The following is a 16,315-nucleotide window of genomic DNA, read 5'->3' on the forward strand; positions in this document are numbered from 1 at the left end:
CTTCAGTTTCACTGTTGTTGGTGACTTCCTTCTCTCTCCTTTTCTGGGTTTCACCTCTGCAAAATTCCCGTCATGTTCTGTTTTCTGTTTCTGCATCTGTTCTACCATTATATCTTCCTGAACATTCTCCTCTACCATTTCCACTGCTGCTCTAGGGCATTTCCTTCTCAAGTGCCCTCTTTCACCACATCCGTAACACTTTGGGGATCTCCCCTCCAACATTATTTCCAGCTTTCCTCCGTTTGGTAATTCCAAAGTTTCCGCCATTTTGTCGTAATATTTTGGGCTTACCGCATAGATTATTTCTATATCATAGCCCCACCATTTAAATCCTCAGGTCTTCTCTATTCTTCCTCAGCCCTGAATTAAAAATTGCAGCTATTACCCATTCTGGGTCTATTGACGGTGGGATTCTTCCCACCCTAACCCTAACAATTCTTTTGCCAAAAAAGTTTGGCATCAACGTCCATGTTGTCAGATTTTTTCGCCTCCTCTTCTGAGACAAAGGTTACTACTATAGTCGCATATTTCCTTCCCCTTGTAAAGAACGTTATCCTTTTTCCAATGTGTTCCTTCAACATTTCCTCTATCTCTTCCTGCGGCACATTTTCTATTCTCCTATTTACATTCGAAAATGTTCTGAATATTACCGTCTTGTTTTCCAATTTTCTTTTTTCCTCCTCTGGCACGGTCATTTTCATATTTGACCCTTCTTTCTTTATCATATCCCAATATTTGGTTATCTTCTCTTCATTCCACTCCATCCTCTCTGGCTTCAGCACATGTGGGTCTAGGGTATCTCAACCTCCAGTAGCCTCTGCATAACTTTTCATTTTTCAATAATTCACTACCACCAAACGATAGTGGCTTTGCACAAAAATTCCACTTAAACTTCTTCAAAAACAAAAAAAGGTGTGGCTTGCTAGCTTGATTCTTTATTTTGACACTATGGCCATTACACAGAGGGGACATACATAGACATGCGGGGACAAACAACAAGTGAAAATGACATGTCGGTGGCACTGCCATACCGTGCCTTGATAACTTATCGTGAACAGGTAAAGTGTTCCTGTAATACTGCCAGGCCAGGGATTTTTGGAAATTATCCAAATACCCCTGCTTGAAAGTTTCTTGGAACAGGTCAGTAAGTTGTTTCTCATTGAACCCCAGAGCACTTCCTAAGACGTCGTCATTTTTTCCTTCTACCAGCTCTCTATAGAATACCGAGGTGGTATTCCCACAGCCAGCCTTGCCCATCTTGTGGATTAGCCAGAGTGCCTGACGGCACTCCTTCTGCCACAGTCAGATTACGCCTTTTAATGAGACTGGGTTTAAATCGTTCCAGCGAGGCCGGTCGTGGCAAGAACACCTCCGCCAGCAGACTCCACACCTTACCACCCTCCAGGTGGCACTAGAGATGTCTCAGCCTCAACGCATCTCTGTGCATCATTAGCCAGGGCATCGCCAGACCACCCTTTAGCGGTTCCTGGCAGCACACGGAGCGCCTCACAAGTGGCTTTCCTCCCCTCCACAAAAAGCGGAATAGGAGTCTTTCCAGTTTGCTTGCCAAGAATCGGGACAAGGCACAATGGACAGGCGATAGGTGATTACAGATGCTATAAGCACCTGCACCACCTCCGCTCTACCCTTCAAGGACAGAGACCTTCCGGACCACTTCCATACTATGGCCTCCACCTTGTTCAGTACCTTGCTCCAATTCTTCTCTGTGTGGGAGTCTGAACCAAACCAAACTCCAAGCAACTTAACAAGACCATCTGTCCAGTGTCTGATGACTGTGGACGATATCGGCTTGTTCCTCCAGGTGCCGAGGTGCAAACCAATAGACTTGTCCTTGTTAACCTTTGCTCCTTCCACCACTTCGTATCCTTGGAGAGCATCTTCTAAACAAGGTAGTTGTGCTTCGTTAGACACGATGAGGGTGACGTCGTCTGCATAAGCAGAAGTGAACTTACCACATCCAATCTCATTAGGGTTGCCACCTAACTTCTCCACCCTCCGCAGCGATAGCTCCAGGGCCAAAACATACAGAATTGAAGACAAGGGACACCCTTGACGAACAGACCGGTTGATCAAAAACGGCTCTGTTAGGTAACCATTTATCTGGACGGTGGATTGATGCCACTATACATAACAGAGATCCACCCGCCTCGAGGACAGCCCCCAGGTATTGTTGGTCTACCCTATCGAATGCTTTACTTTGGTCTAAATGGATCAATGCCCCTCCTTTGCTGGCTGTTTTCCCTACCCTATCTAAGGTGTAGCGGAGAAGATGAAGATTGTCCTGGATCGACCTGCCTGGGATTGCTCAAGTCTGTGCCTTCCCAGCAAGCTTCCCCACAACAGCCGTCAACCTTTTTGCTAACACCTTGGCCAAAATTTTTAACTCTATGTTAAGTAGAGTTATGGGTCAATAGTTGCTAATGCTATCCCCCTTGCTTGGGTCTTTCTGGACCAGCGTCACTACTCCCCAGCTTACAGAGCTGGGAATACTCCCATTCTGCTGCCAGTTTGCATAGACACCAGCCAGGACATCCCTAAACAAGTTTGGCATTAAACAGTAAAACTCATAGGGCAGACCATCCAGTCCCGGAGACTTTTTCACAGCGCACTCGGCCAGCACCTCTCTTACCTCCGCAGGAGTGATCGGCCCTTCACAGCATCCAGCTTCACCCACTGTGAGTCGTGGCCCGCCAGCTAGGAAGTCCTTTAAGGCCCTCCCACACTCAAGCATACCGCTCTCCCTGACAACCGAGCAAAATGCTGGTGAAAAGCCTTTCGCATCTCCTGTTCATAGATCTTGCATCCCTGCTTGTCAGTTAAAGACTTAATATAGGACTTTTTGTGCTTCTGACTCTCCTCATGACGTGCCCATCTAGCTACGTTAATACCTTCTCGTTTCACAGTGCATAACTTAGCTCTAACTCGGCACTGAGGTGACAGTACAAGACCGTTCCCGCTGCCAACACTCTAGGTGCGGAGCCAGATTCCGTTGCCTCATCTCGGCTCTCAACTAAGTTGCCCTCTATTCTAGCCCTATCTAAACTTAGCTGCTTGCTAAATCTAATGGACTCAAAATGGATGGCTCTCTTGAGGGCTTACCACCATCTATTACTAATGATGGTGCCACATATTTCCCTCTGAACTAACTCCTTAATCCGGGTACGGAAAGCTTCACAAGCCAAAATAGACTTGTTCATTTTCCAATATCCAGGTCCCTGTCTATGACACTTATCTACCTGTACTTCACACATCACAAGTTTGTGATCTGTGTAAGGCACAATACAAAAATGTGGACAACTAAGGCTATGCTTATCTCTTTCCTTAACGAATATTCTATCTATATATGATCTGCATGAGCCGTCGTTATTACTCCACATCCACTGTGGAACACTTGGCCCATCCAGTCGGCAGCGGTCTACTAGATTATAGCTGTCTAGTAGATCCTTGAGGCATGGATTCCCTTTTCTATTGGTGGAGCCTACACTATCGATGTGCGCATCAAGGATAGTGTTGAAGTCCCCTAACAAAACTACCATTTTAGACGTCAGTAGAAAGTACTCCAGGTTCCGAAAAAAACTCGACTGCCCATGCTCGTTAGGAGCATAGACAGCTACCAACCCGAAGGACTGCTTACTCTCATGTGTTACATCTAGAACGACCAGCCTACCTTCTGGGTCCAAAAAGACAGTACTTATCTGTAAGTCCAAGTTCTTCCTGATCAGGACTGCCACACCTGCACCTCTTTTTTAGCTCGGAGAAATAAATTTCTCGTAACCATTGAGGAGGGGCGAGAACGCTTCAGGTCCCTTCATCTTGGACTCGGTGATCACAGCCACATCTATTCTATGTGAAATGAGGTCGTTCAGAAGATAAGTCTGTTTCCATTTCGATCCTATTCCACGCATTGACCAACATCTATATCTGGAAAAAGATGAGTTGTGAACATTATTCTCCTGCCTATATTCTTCTAACTATCTTTACTCTTTATTCCTCAATTTTATTCTTTATAAACTGTGAATTTTATTCCCTGTAAAGTGTAAATTTTCCCTGTCTAAAATATTCATTCCTTGTCTCTGATGACGGAATGCCCAGTGTGTGGATATGCTAACCTACCACTTGGGTTATTCCAGGAATGGCTGTGCCCTAAATAAATTATTCTAAATGACTTGAGATACTCGTTCTGCCTTGATTTTTGGTCTAATCTATATATATAAAAATGAGAATGTGTGTCTGTCTGTCTGTGTGAATCCCTAAAACTCGAGAACTACGCAACCAATTTCATTCAAATTTTACACATGCCTTACTTAGGGTTCCAGTTGTGTTTTAGTAAAAAAAAATTATTAACTTCTTGCAGAGTTCGAGCACATGGCAACATAATATCTCCTCCACTATTTAAGTATTACGTGTCAAAAGTGAAACAAAAACACTCATGTCAAATACTTTCACTTTAAAAATGAAACTATTCCACTAACTGAAACAATCACATTTCGATACTGTAGTGACAGATACTTTCACAGAGAGAGAAAGAGAGAAAGAGAGATACAGAAAGAGAGAGAGAGAGAGAGAGAGAGATGTATATGTATACATATACATGTATATGTATACATATACATGTATATGTACACCATTTCGATACTGTAATGACAGATACTTTCAGAGAGAGAGAGAGAGAGAAAGAGAGAAAGAGAGAGAAAGAGAGAGAGAGAGAGAGATAGAGAGAGAGAGATGTATATGTATACATATAGATGTACACGTATATGTATATATATATAGATCTATACATACATGTATATGTATACATATGTGTAGATGTATATATATATAGATAGATGTACATGTAGTATGTACACATATATACATATATACATGCATACAGATATCTATACATATATACACCCATCACACACACATACACATGCACACAAACACACACATTAGTCATTTGTTTTCTTATCCAAAACTACGTCAAAAGTACTGAATAGATCTTTATGAAATTTGGAAATTATATTCTTTGCATAACGGCCATAACTCCCATGAAAATTCATATATTTTTGATGTTGATGAAATTTTAACCCGAACATAACAGATGAGCATTATTTAGAAAATGATGTCACACGTTATCGAGGCTACCATTCTTTCTGGATGTGCAAAAGGGGATGACGTCTTTATTCCAAGAATTCCTCTTACTCCATCAGGAGCAGACATTCCTTTTACATTCAGAAGACTACAATTCCCCCTTCGTGTGACTTTTGCCATGTCCATAAACAAATATCAGGGTCAAACACTGTCTGTAGCTGGTCTTCTCTTGGAAGAGCCCTGCTTCTCACATGGACAACTGTATGTTGGCTGCTCAAGAGTGGGCAGCAACAAAAAACCTATTTGTATATGCTCCACAAGGGAAAACAAGGAACATAGTTTACAATCATCATCATCATCATCATCATCGTTTAACGTCCGCTTTCCATGCTAGCATGGGTTCGACGATTTGACTGAGGACTGGTGAAACCAGATGGCAACACCAGGCTCCAGTCTAATTTGGCAGAGTTTCTACAGCTGGATGCCCTTCCTAACGCCAACCACTCAGAGAGTGTAGTGGGTGCTTTTACGTGTCACCCGCACGAAAACGGCCACGCTCGAAATGGTGTCTTTTATGTGCCACCCGCACAAGCCAGTCCAGGGGCACTGGCAACGATCTCGCTCGAAAATCCTACGGGAGCCAGTCAGGCGGTACTGGCAACGGCCACGCTCAAAATGGTGCATCTCATGTGCCACCCGCACAAGAACCAGTCCAGGGGCACTGGCAACGATCTTACTTGGCTTGCAGGGTCTTCTCACGCACAGCACATTTCCAAAGGTCTCGGTCAGTAGTCATCGCCTCGGTGAGACCCAATGTACGAAGGTCTTGCCTCAACACCTCAGCCCAGGTCTTCCTGGGCCTACCTCTTCCACGGGTTCCCTCAACTGTTAGGGTGTGGCACTTTTTCACGCAGTTATCCTCATCCATTCTCACCACATGTCCATACCAGCGCAATCGTCTCTCTTGCACACCACAACTGATGCTTCTAATGTTCAGCTTTTCTCTCAAGATACTTACACTCTGACGGGTATTCACATTGACATTACACATCCAACGGAGCGTACTGGCTTCAATGAGGTGTTATAATCACAACAGCAAGAAATTATGTACATGATCACGTTCTTTTACGAAACTTCATTGACTTTCATATATTTATATTGATATACATATATATACGTGTGTTTGGGTGCGTGTGTGTATATACATCTCTATATATAAAGATGATGCGTAGTCTAGACGGCGTTTTTAGATTTCATTATTCTCTTTAACCAGGGCAAAGCCGGGTATTTCTGCTAGTATTATATAAATTATATAACATAATATGATATAATATAATAACAGCCATGCTACATGGCAGTGAAACATGGGCTGTAACTGCTGAGGACATACGTAAGCTCGCAAGGAATGAAGCCAGTATGCTCCGTTGGATGTGTAATGTCAATGTGAATACCCGTCAGAGTGTAAGTATCTTGAGAGAAAAGCTGAACATTAGAAGCATCAGTTGTGGTGTGCAAGAGAGACGATTGCGCTGGTATGGACATGTGGTGAGAATGGATGAGGATAGCTGCATGAAAAAGTGCCACACCCTAACAGTTGAGGGAACCCGTGGAAGAGGTAGGCCCAGGAAGACCTGGGCTGAGGTGGTGAGGCAAGACCTTCGTACATTGGGCCTCACCGAGGCGATGACTACTGACCGAGACCTTTGGAAATGTGCTGTGCATGAGAAGACCCGGCAAGCCAAGTAAGATCGTTGCCAGTGCCCCTGGACTGGCTCTTGTGCGGGTGGCACATGAGATGCACCATTTTGAGCGTGGCCATTGCCAGTACCGCCTGACTGGCTCCCGTAGGATTTTCGAGCGAGATCGTTGCCAGTGCCCCTGGACTGGCTTGTGCGGGTGGCACATAAAAGACACCATTTCGAGCGTGGCCGTTGCGTGCAGGTGACACGTAAAAGCACCTACTACACTCTCTGAGTGGTTGGCGTTAGGAAGGGCATCCAGCTGTAGAAACTCTGCCAAATTTAGATTGGAGCCTGGTGTTGCCATCCGGTTTCACCAGTCCTCAGTCAAGTCGTCCAACCCATGCTAGCATGGAAAGCGGACGTTAAACGATGATGATGATGATGACTACCATACATCTATATATATATATATATATATATATATATATATATATATATATATATATATATATATATATATATATATATATATGTACATATATATATATATATATATATATGTGTGTACATATAGATATATATATGTATATATTTATATGTATATATACATACATATACATACGTATATAAACTTATATATACATGTATATATATATATATATATATATATATATATATATATATATGTATGTATATGTGTGTGTGCATGTGTGTGTGTGTGTGTGTGTGTGTGTGTGTGCAGGCGTGGCTGTGTGGTCAGAAGCTTGCTTCTCAGTCACAGGATTAGAGGTTCAGCAAGCCTTGTGAGTGGATTTGGTAGACAGAAACTGAAAGAAGGCGGCGAGCTGGCAGAAACGTTAGTACGCCGGGCGAAATGCTAAGTGGTATTTCGTCTGCTGCTACATTCTGAGTTCAAATTCCGCCAAAGTCGACTTCGCCTTTTATCCTTTCAGGGTCGATTAAATAAGTACCAGTTATGCACTGGGGTCGATGTAATTGACTTAATCCGTTTGTCTGTCCTTGTTTGTACCCTCTGTGTGTAGCCCCTTGTGGGCAATACAGAAATAAGAAACTGAAAGAAGCGCGTTGTATATATATGCATGTATTTATGTGTATTTGTGTTTGTCCTCCTGTCATTGCTTGACAACCGATGCTGGTGTGTTTATGTCCCCATAACTTAGCAGTTCAACAAAAGATACCAATAGAATAAGTACTAGGCTTACAAACAATATCCCGAGACCAATTTCTTCAACTAAAACCCTTTAAGGTGATGCTCCAGAATGGTACAGTCAAATGACTGAAACAAATAAAAGAATAGAAGAAAAAGAATATGTAAATATACATATATATATATATATATATAATTAGAAATATAATATTTCTAAATCTCTCAGAGAGATTTAAGCAGTAGTGGAGTGATAAAGTTGTAGTATATTGTCAACTTAATGTGACAATCCCAATAAGGGAACACACTACTGCCATTTAGCCCTAGGAAGCTGGACTGCTTCCTGTCGGCCTTGACACAATTACTGTGTCCTTAATAAGTTTGTGAAGGCGAAACAGGCTTCTCTATCCAGCTGGCAAGTTACTTCAGGCTGATGACGAGCAAAGACTCAGAAACATGTCCCTGAATGTTGGCTAGGCTGGGTGGGGGAGCTTGTCTCCCCTTCACAAACTTAAGGACACAGTAATTGTGTCAAGGCCGACAGGAAGCGGTCCAGCTTCCTAGGGCTAAATGGCAGTAGTGTGTTCCCTTATTGGGATTGTCACATTAAGTTGACAATATACTACAACTTTATATATATATATATATATATATATATCAAACAATAAGCAACACGGATTTCAAAAGTGATTGCAGTACGCACGTTTCATGCTACTTCAATTTATTTAAGTAATGTGAGCATTACCTTAAATGCAATATGAAGAGCAATCTTCAGCTGCACGAAAAAATGCAGAAAAAAGACATATTACAAATGTGGCAACATATTAAAACCAAGTGGGAGAGAGCATACATAAAATCCAAATGTGAGGAAGAATATATAAGTCCATCTTGACATAGCAGGGTCTATCAGGCTAGTAATTGATTCTAGACAAAAGTTTTAACTGTCTCAGAATTCTATTGTTTCTTATCTAGTGGTGATAGCAGCTATCACCACTAGATAAGAAACAATAGAATTCTGAGACAGTTAAAACTTTTGTCTAGAATCAATTACTAGCCTGATAGACCCTGCTATGTCAAGATGGACTTATATATTCTTCCTCACATTTGGATTTTATGTATGCTCTCTCCCACTTGGTTTTAATATGTTGCCACATTTGTAATATGTCTTTTTTCTGCATTTTTTCGTGCAGCTGAAGATTGCTCTTCATATTGCATTTAAGGTAATGCTCACATTACTTAAATAAATTGAAGTAGCATGAAACGTGCGTACTGCAATCACTTTTGAAATCCGTGTTGCTTATTGTTTGATTTTAATCACCCATCCTTTTGGGATGTGATATTCGGGTGCCTTCGCATAAGTACCATATTCAAGCCTTGAATCTATATCTAAACCGTCTATATATATATATATATATATATACACACACATATATATATATATATATATATATATATAGAGAGAGAGAGAGAGAGAGAGATGTGTGTGTAAGCTAGTGTTTCCATGTCTTGTCATCATGTGATAGTTGTAAATGAGCATCACTGTCATACAAGCAGGGTAATTCATTTCTACTTTCTTTAGCTCCTCTCTACCATTGTTTCCTTCTCATTGGAAAGTTATGTCACTTCTTTGAGAACACTCCCAGTGATCTATCTCTGTCAGCAGTGGTTAGTGTGTCATATACAGCACTGCTATTCTTGTCCACAAGCATGTCTGAAAGAGTGAAGAATTTGTTGCATATTGCAATAGAAAACTTCTTGCATAAATTAGCATCTATGGTGAGTATGCTGTTCTTGCAGAAGTGTATCTGGTATTTGCAAGAAATAATTTTTGGGTCGGAATCTCCTCAATGAAAACAAGCATGTAGCTGTGTGGACAGCTCTGAGTGAACTTACCAATAAGAGAGGTTTCTCAATGATCTGCATTATGGGAGAAAACCACAGACCATCATCTAGATGCCTGATTTCAACACTTCAGATTGCTTCTTGGTAAAACAAACATATACAATACTAAACTTGATGATGATCTCTTCTTTAATCACAAAGTAGCAGATAGCATATTGATTTGGACTGGCCCATATGTATGTATGTATGTATGTATGTATGTACAAACGTCAGGTAAGTGTCCTTGAATGCTTTCATCAGAGATGTCTCAGGCACATTCTCAATGTTGGCTGGACCTCAAAAATTCCTGACATACAGGTCCTGAGGAGAGCTGATATCTTGAGAATTGAGGCGATGGTGCACAAGCACCGGTTACGTTGGACTGGACACCTTATTAGAATGAAGGATAGCAGGATTCCTAAGCAGATGCTATATGGAGAACTTGTAAATGGAAGGAGACTCTGGCAGAAACCAAGGCTGTGATTTAAGGACTGTGTCAAGTCCTCATTAAAGGCTTGTGATATACAGGACACTGACTGGGAGAACAATGCCTGTCATCACCACGGATGGAGGAAGCAGGTTAAGGAGGGGATCGACACTTTTGAGAGAGCACGTATCCAGCATGAAGAACTTAAGCGAGCTGCGCGAAAGCGCACGGCTCGTATAGTGAATGGGGAAAGCTTGGTCTGCAATGTTTGCAGTTGTGTATGCTTGTCGAGAGTAGGGCTCATTAGCCACCAACGGAGCCACAAATGCAAAATGTAAGTTAGTCCTAGAGCGCACAATGTTCCTGAAGGTTGGCAATGGTCTTCCTCGGTCACGAGTGGACGGCCATCATCATGTACACAAACACACATACACATATGAAAATATGGATGTATATAGATGTAAATATGTGTGTGTGATCAAATTATTCTAAGTATAAAACAAAGTAATCCACTTCCAATTAAGTGCTCAAAGCATCTTAAGAAGAGTTACATAATTTATTTGCAGATTGTTCCTCTGTGGTTGTATACAACTTCATACCAGACAGAGTTCTTAGGAGAGACTATAGTTGAACTTTGCAAAGTTTAACAGTGATCTCTATAAAAATGACAATGAAATGAAAATGCAACCATTTGGGACTTCAAAATATATATTTTGTTGCCTGCTTGGTTTTAACATGCTTAAAAAAACCTTAGCCTGCACTTAATTACTCTTCATGCAGAGTTTGGAAATATTCCTGGGACACAATTTGTCAAACCAGTGGTGGGTGTGAGTGAACTATGCTTTGCTGACAAGGCCTAATAAGCTCCCAACTTTCGGAGTTAACACTATACTTTCTTCTGTATATTCTCTTGTAAATTTTATGTGCTTGAAATTTTGAAAATTGTCTTCCTTGCCCATTTTGGAATTTATTTTCCTTAATGTTTATTACTTTTTTCTTCATTGCGATTATTACAAATGGTTAAATATTTTTTCCTTTCTCCTCTGTATACACACACACACATATATAGGGGAAGAACCCCCCCCCCCCCCCCCAAATGAAGACATGTGGTGTAGACAACAAACAGATGTATTAGTTTAACGTTCGAGAAGTGAAAAAGTCTTTAACGTTTCGAGCCTACGCTCTTCCACAGAAAGAAACAGGGAGAGAAAATAAAGAATGTGTAGTGGCTAGCGATCTATCATGGCGAATATATATATACATATATATATATATATATATATATATATGTGACATTTATAATTATGTGTATATAAATATATATCACGCACATTTGACAAACGTAATACTTACATGGAAGCAGATAATAGTCCCAACGTATTTTACTTTACCCCTTTATATATTAGTTTTCAAAAGGTTACCTCATTTGTAACGGTCATTTACAAGGATTAAAATACTTCATGCAACAATTGCTTTATTTGAGAATTCATGAACAACAACACCAGCTGTTTAGGCGGTGGTGGAAATACTATTGGGAGAAAAAAACAGCATCCTGTGAATCTCCTGCCAAAAGGAATCTGCACAGAAGCTGGAGACGGCGTTTACGACAGGATTCACGCCGTTGAGCTGTTACTCGTTCTAGCCAAACAAGAGCTAGAGAGTTTAGACAGGTGCCTATGGTGTTGTTATAGCTGAGACAAAAGATCCATAGAAACACACTCCTAGCTAGACAAAGGGTTGACTATAGTCGCCTTTTCAACTCGATAACATAGAAAGATAGAGATGCGATTGGGAGTCACTAGGTGCAATACCGGTGGCGCGTGAGAGAGAGAGAGAGAAAGAGAGTTATGAGAAAATCATTTCCTTTTGCATAACGCACGTCCATACCCACATACTAAATGCTAGAGAAGGAGCGGCAACTCGTCCGTTTAGACGTCATGTGTTGCCATTTAATTTGTATACACTAAACAGACACAAATGAGGATATTTTCAAATTAATTTTTTTAGTGTCCAAACGAAACAAATTTGTAAATTACATTTACAGGACATCGCTGTTTCTTGGAAGTTTCGAATTCTATGTGCATTGTGGGATAGCAGTGACATCATCACCATCATTTGCATACCAAACTGAACGTTGAACGCCATTTTGATAAGACAACTTTTACGTTGCACACAAAACAGCAAATCGGAAATTTATCTTTAGTCATCCGTCCCGATAAACTTATTGTAATCTTCTGTTTATCATCTTAAATTATAACCCATCAGAACGGGCCGGTGTAAGTACCTCAATTTTTTTCATGTGATAATTCTAATTTTAGTTTTTAATTGACTAGTGTTTTTTTGATTTGTTCTAACCTTAATTTTCTGTGATATACATTTTGAAAAATGTGTATCGCATTTTCCTTATTCTTCTATTTGTTTTGCAATATATCATAATTTTCCGATTTTTGACTATTTTATACGAAATTATGGTTTCTTTCGAATCTTTAATATTCACTTGATTTTCTAATCCATTACTTTGCGTTTTATTCTCGCCATTATTGGTGTTGTTTCTGAAATTTTGTACGAAAAGAGCTAAAACTAAGCGTATCTATATAAATATGTATGTATATTTGACTTCAGATAGTTTCATTTATTTATAGAAATAATTCAAATTGACAAGTGGCTTGCAATAAAACCCTCCCTCTTGTCAGTTCAGTAATTGAAAGCATGACCTGTTCGTATCCCTTACTAAAAGCAGAAAAAAAAATGACAAAGAGGAAAGAATTCGTGTTTGGAAATTTTTTTTGAAAAATTTCTTCACAAATATATTAAACTGCTTTGCACATACTGATATATATACACACACACAGTATATTTTGTACGTGTATGGAGTTACATGAAATCAGTACATCCTTTTCAATGTAAAAAATAGTCGGGAATATATTTCTAAATTTTGAAACTTGGTTTCCTTCATTTGATGTTTTAGAAAATGGTCTCATCTGTTTGCGTGTATATATACATATATATGTATATATATATGTATATATATATATATATATATATATATATATCGATATAGGGCAGGGAATTGCCAATTAATTAATAAATTAGTAATTAACAATTTTGCCAAGTAGTTCAGTATGCAAAAAAAAAAAAACCTTCTCTTCGTTTTTGTTCTATGTGTGCCATAAATATCGCCATCCGTTGGAGAAAAATTTGTAGTTAGAATTAGTAGTTTTTTAACTGCTATTTCTAAATTTTCAGTATGTTGGTGAAGCAACTCCTGCTGATCCCTATATATTTATAATTATATATATGTATAATGTATTGTAATTCTTGCGGTTATTAGGGTCTGGTCTGTTCGGTTTCTGTACAATAACCATCCTACCGGTTCCCGGAAACTATTTTTTTTTTCTCTTTCTATATTGAATTTCGATTCAATTTTTTTTTGTGTAGGATTTCCGTTTTCGTTTCTATAATTTTCTAGTTTTTTTTCCCCCTTTCTTTTTTACTCATATTATTAGAATGAGTTTCAAAATGTTAAATTACCCAATATTAATTACTACTGTACTTTTCAGATCTAAATCTGATTTTTAATGTCAATTCTCACTATTAACTACTTGAATAAGGAATACAAGATGGCGACCTATTGATAATTAAATATTGAAATTGTGCCGAAGATATTTGTCCTAGCTCAATCATTTTTCCTTACCCTCTTCGCTTTTCAACCTACTGATTTTTGTTGTTCGAAATAGTGTAATTTGCGTGATAGGGTGTTTTTTCGTTTTAAAATTTACCTTGTTCATAATATTAAAGTGTTCAGATTATTCGTCTGTCAATCTTAAAACTAGTTACTACCTCCCACTAGTTTTCTTAATTGGATCTTTAAAAATGTCATATTTTGAAATAAAATAAATTCAATACAATTTGTAAATCCTATCTAACATTTAAAAGATAAGAATTAGTTTTATTGAAACATTGTACTCCCTAGAATATGTTCCTTAAATGTTTAACAAATTTAAAACGTTTAAATGTACCGTTGAATTTTTCACATTTTTCAAATATGCAATGAGATTAATTGCAGTATTTCTTGTAAAAAATATTTTTAATATCTGGAGAATTCCATTCCCCATACTGGGAAGAAAGGAAAAAAAATTGTTTCCTATTTTATCCGTTGAGAATGTTTAAGTTACTTACTATTTACTTGCAAATATATTATCCATATTATATACCATTCATTATATAATACCTCATTGCACGTTTCATTACTGAAATTTTTTTCCGATTATTTGTAATTTTAGTGACGTTCTTAATACATCACATATGATCATAGGCTTTCTGTAATTCCACATTTTTTTTTTTGTTTAAAAATTATATATCTAGCTTTACATTATGAAATTACATTTTTTGTTACGATGATTGGGTATAGGTTAAGAGATTTGGCTGTTAAATTCAGCATGTCGAGTAACCTTTTTTCTCCCCTTAGTTTTTAAAGGATTTCAAATGGCGTTAAACTTGCGTTTATTGTTATTTGCTTGCATTTCGGTGTGATCTTTGTTTACGGGATCAGAATATACTTTAGCTTCCAATTATTGACCCTCTGTACCGCTCAGGTGAATCCTACAATTGAGTACTACTTCCACACCTGGGACTTGCTGCTACTATTGCACATTCTTGACTATCTAGAGAAATGCCACTCGGCTGACTGGCTTCAAATCACTCACGGACTCCAACCTTTGGTCCACAACCTTTCTGTTTCCTCTGTTCCTTTTCTTTTGTTATAAAATGGTCTCTGCTTCTTTGGTTTGGTTGGTCCTTCCCATCGCATTGAGGCATTCTCGATTCACTCGCATCCTATCATTACAGATACTGTGTCCAACCCCATCACACCTCGTACTATTACGCCTAGCCCTTCCTTTCCAGAACTTCGGCCCTCTGGAATTTTCTCGTGGCACATAGTCTAACTGCAACTGCCGACACCTTACCGATCTCTATCGGCTTTGGGTATAGCTTTCCCACCATATAGGCCAAAAAAAAAAAAAAAAAAATTAATATTTTGTATTAGCATACATACCTCCTCTTCGAAATATTCTAGTTGTGGTTACATTTTAATGCTTGTAAGATTTTGTAATATCATTAGTATTTTTCATATGAATTTCCAGTTGTTTTTCATATTTATCGCGGCTTTAAACAAACTGAACATTATTTTGATAAAATTCGAATCTTTAATTATAATGAATGTAATTTTTGGTATGTGCTATTGGTATGGAAATTCGTAATCTTGCCGTTCTCGTGTGCGCGTTAACTTTGTTCTTTATTGTTTGTCATACATACTATGATTCAACTATTAGCACCACAATGATAGGAACTAGCTTTATAATAGTTTGGGCTATATTTTATTTTACGCTTTTAGATGAAAGGTTGTAAAAATAAGCTAATTATCTTAAGCTAGTATACATATCTCGCATATTAAACAATATTTTTTCGGTAATTTCTTGAACAATATACATTTTTTCTTCATATTTCTATGTCGTAAACGCTATCAATGTCTAAAAATTAAAGAACTTTCATCAAGGTATGAATATTTTTTCAAACACTCGATGTTAATTTGTCAATCACGAGGGCATAAAATAGATTGCCGTGTTATTGATTTAAAATTTCACCGCAGAATATATTGGACAGATTTGGATTTATAGGTTTACTGTTCTTGGTTGTAGCTATAGATCTAAAAAAAACCCTTCAAACCGTTTCTCAGTATTTCTGAACCAGCGTAAAAACATTCAGTACATCTGAAAGGATGCTTTCAGATAAAATGTGGGATGATCGTGGTTAGAAACATTTTGATCGTAGGTTAACTAATCTAACTCTATATTTGTGAAGACTTCGTTCAGAAAGAAAATTTTAGAATTATTCTTTTGAAGAATAAGTATTTTTAAATACTTTGTATCGTTCTCAATATATATTTGCTTATACACTTTTCTTTATGATTTGTGAATTACCATCGGAATATTTTGTGCAATGAACATTTTCAAATGTACTCTGCGCAATTTTCTTTGTATAAAATTTGATTGCTAAGTACTA

At 38.5% G+C, this 16,315-nt stretch overlaps 1 protein-coding gene across 17 annotated transcripts in view; it reads left to right on the forward strand.

Annotated features, from left to right (window-relative positions):
- The first annotated feature begins 12,376 nt into the window (after positions 1-12,376).
- The window catches only part of LOC106870369 (uncharacterized), a 74,801-nt gene continuing 70,862 nt past the window's right edge, over positions 12,377-16,315 (forward strand). For all 17 annotated transcript variants that reach the window (XM_089352942.1, XM_089352976.1, XM_089352947.1 and 14 more), the window contains exon 1: positions 12,377-12,528. The gene's annotated coding sequence lies outside the window, so the exon portion shown is untranslated. The remainder of the gene's footprint in view (positions 12,529-16,315) is intronic.

Source organism: Octopus bimaculoides, chromosome 1, assembly GCF_046866305.1.
Source record: "Octopus bimaculoides isolate indiv1 chromosome 1, ASM4686630v1, whole genome shotgun sequence".
NCBI classification, from domain to species: domain Eukaryota; kingdom Metazoa; phylum Mollusca; class Cephalopoda; order Octopoda; family Octopodidae; genus Octopus; species Octopus bimaculoides.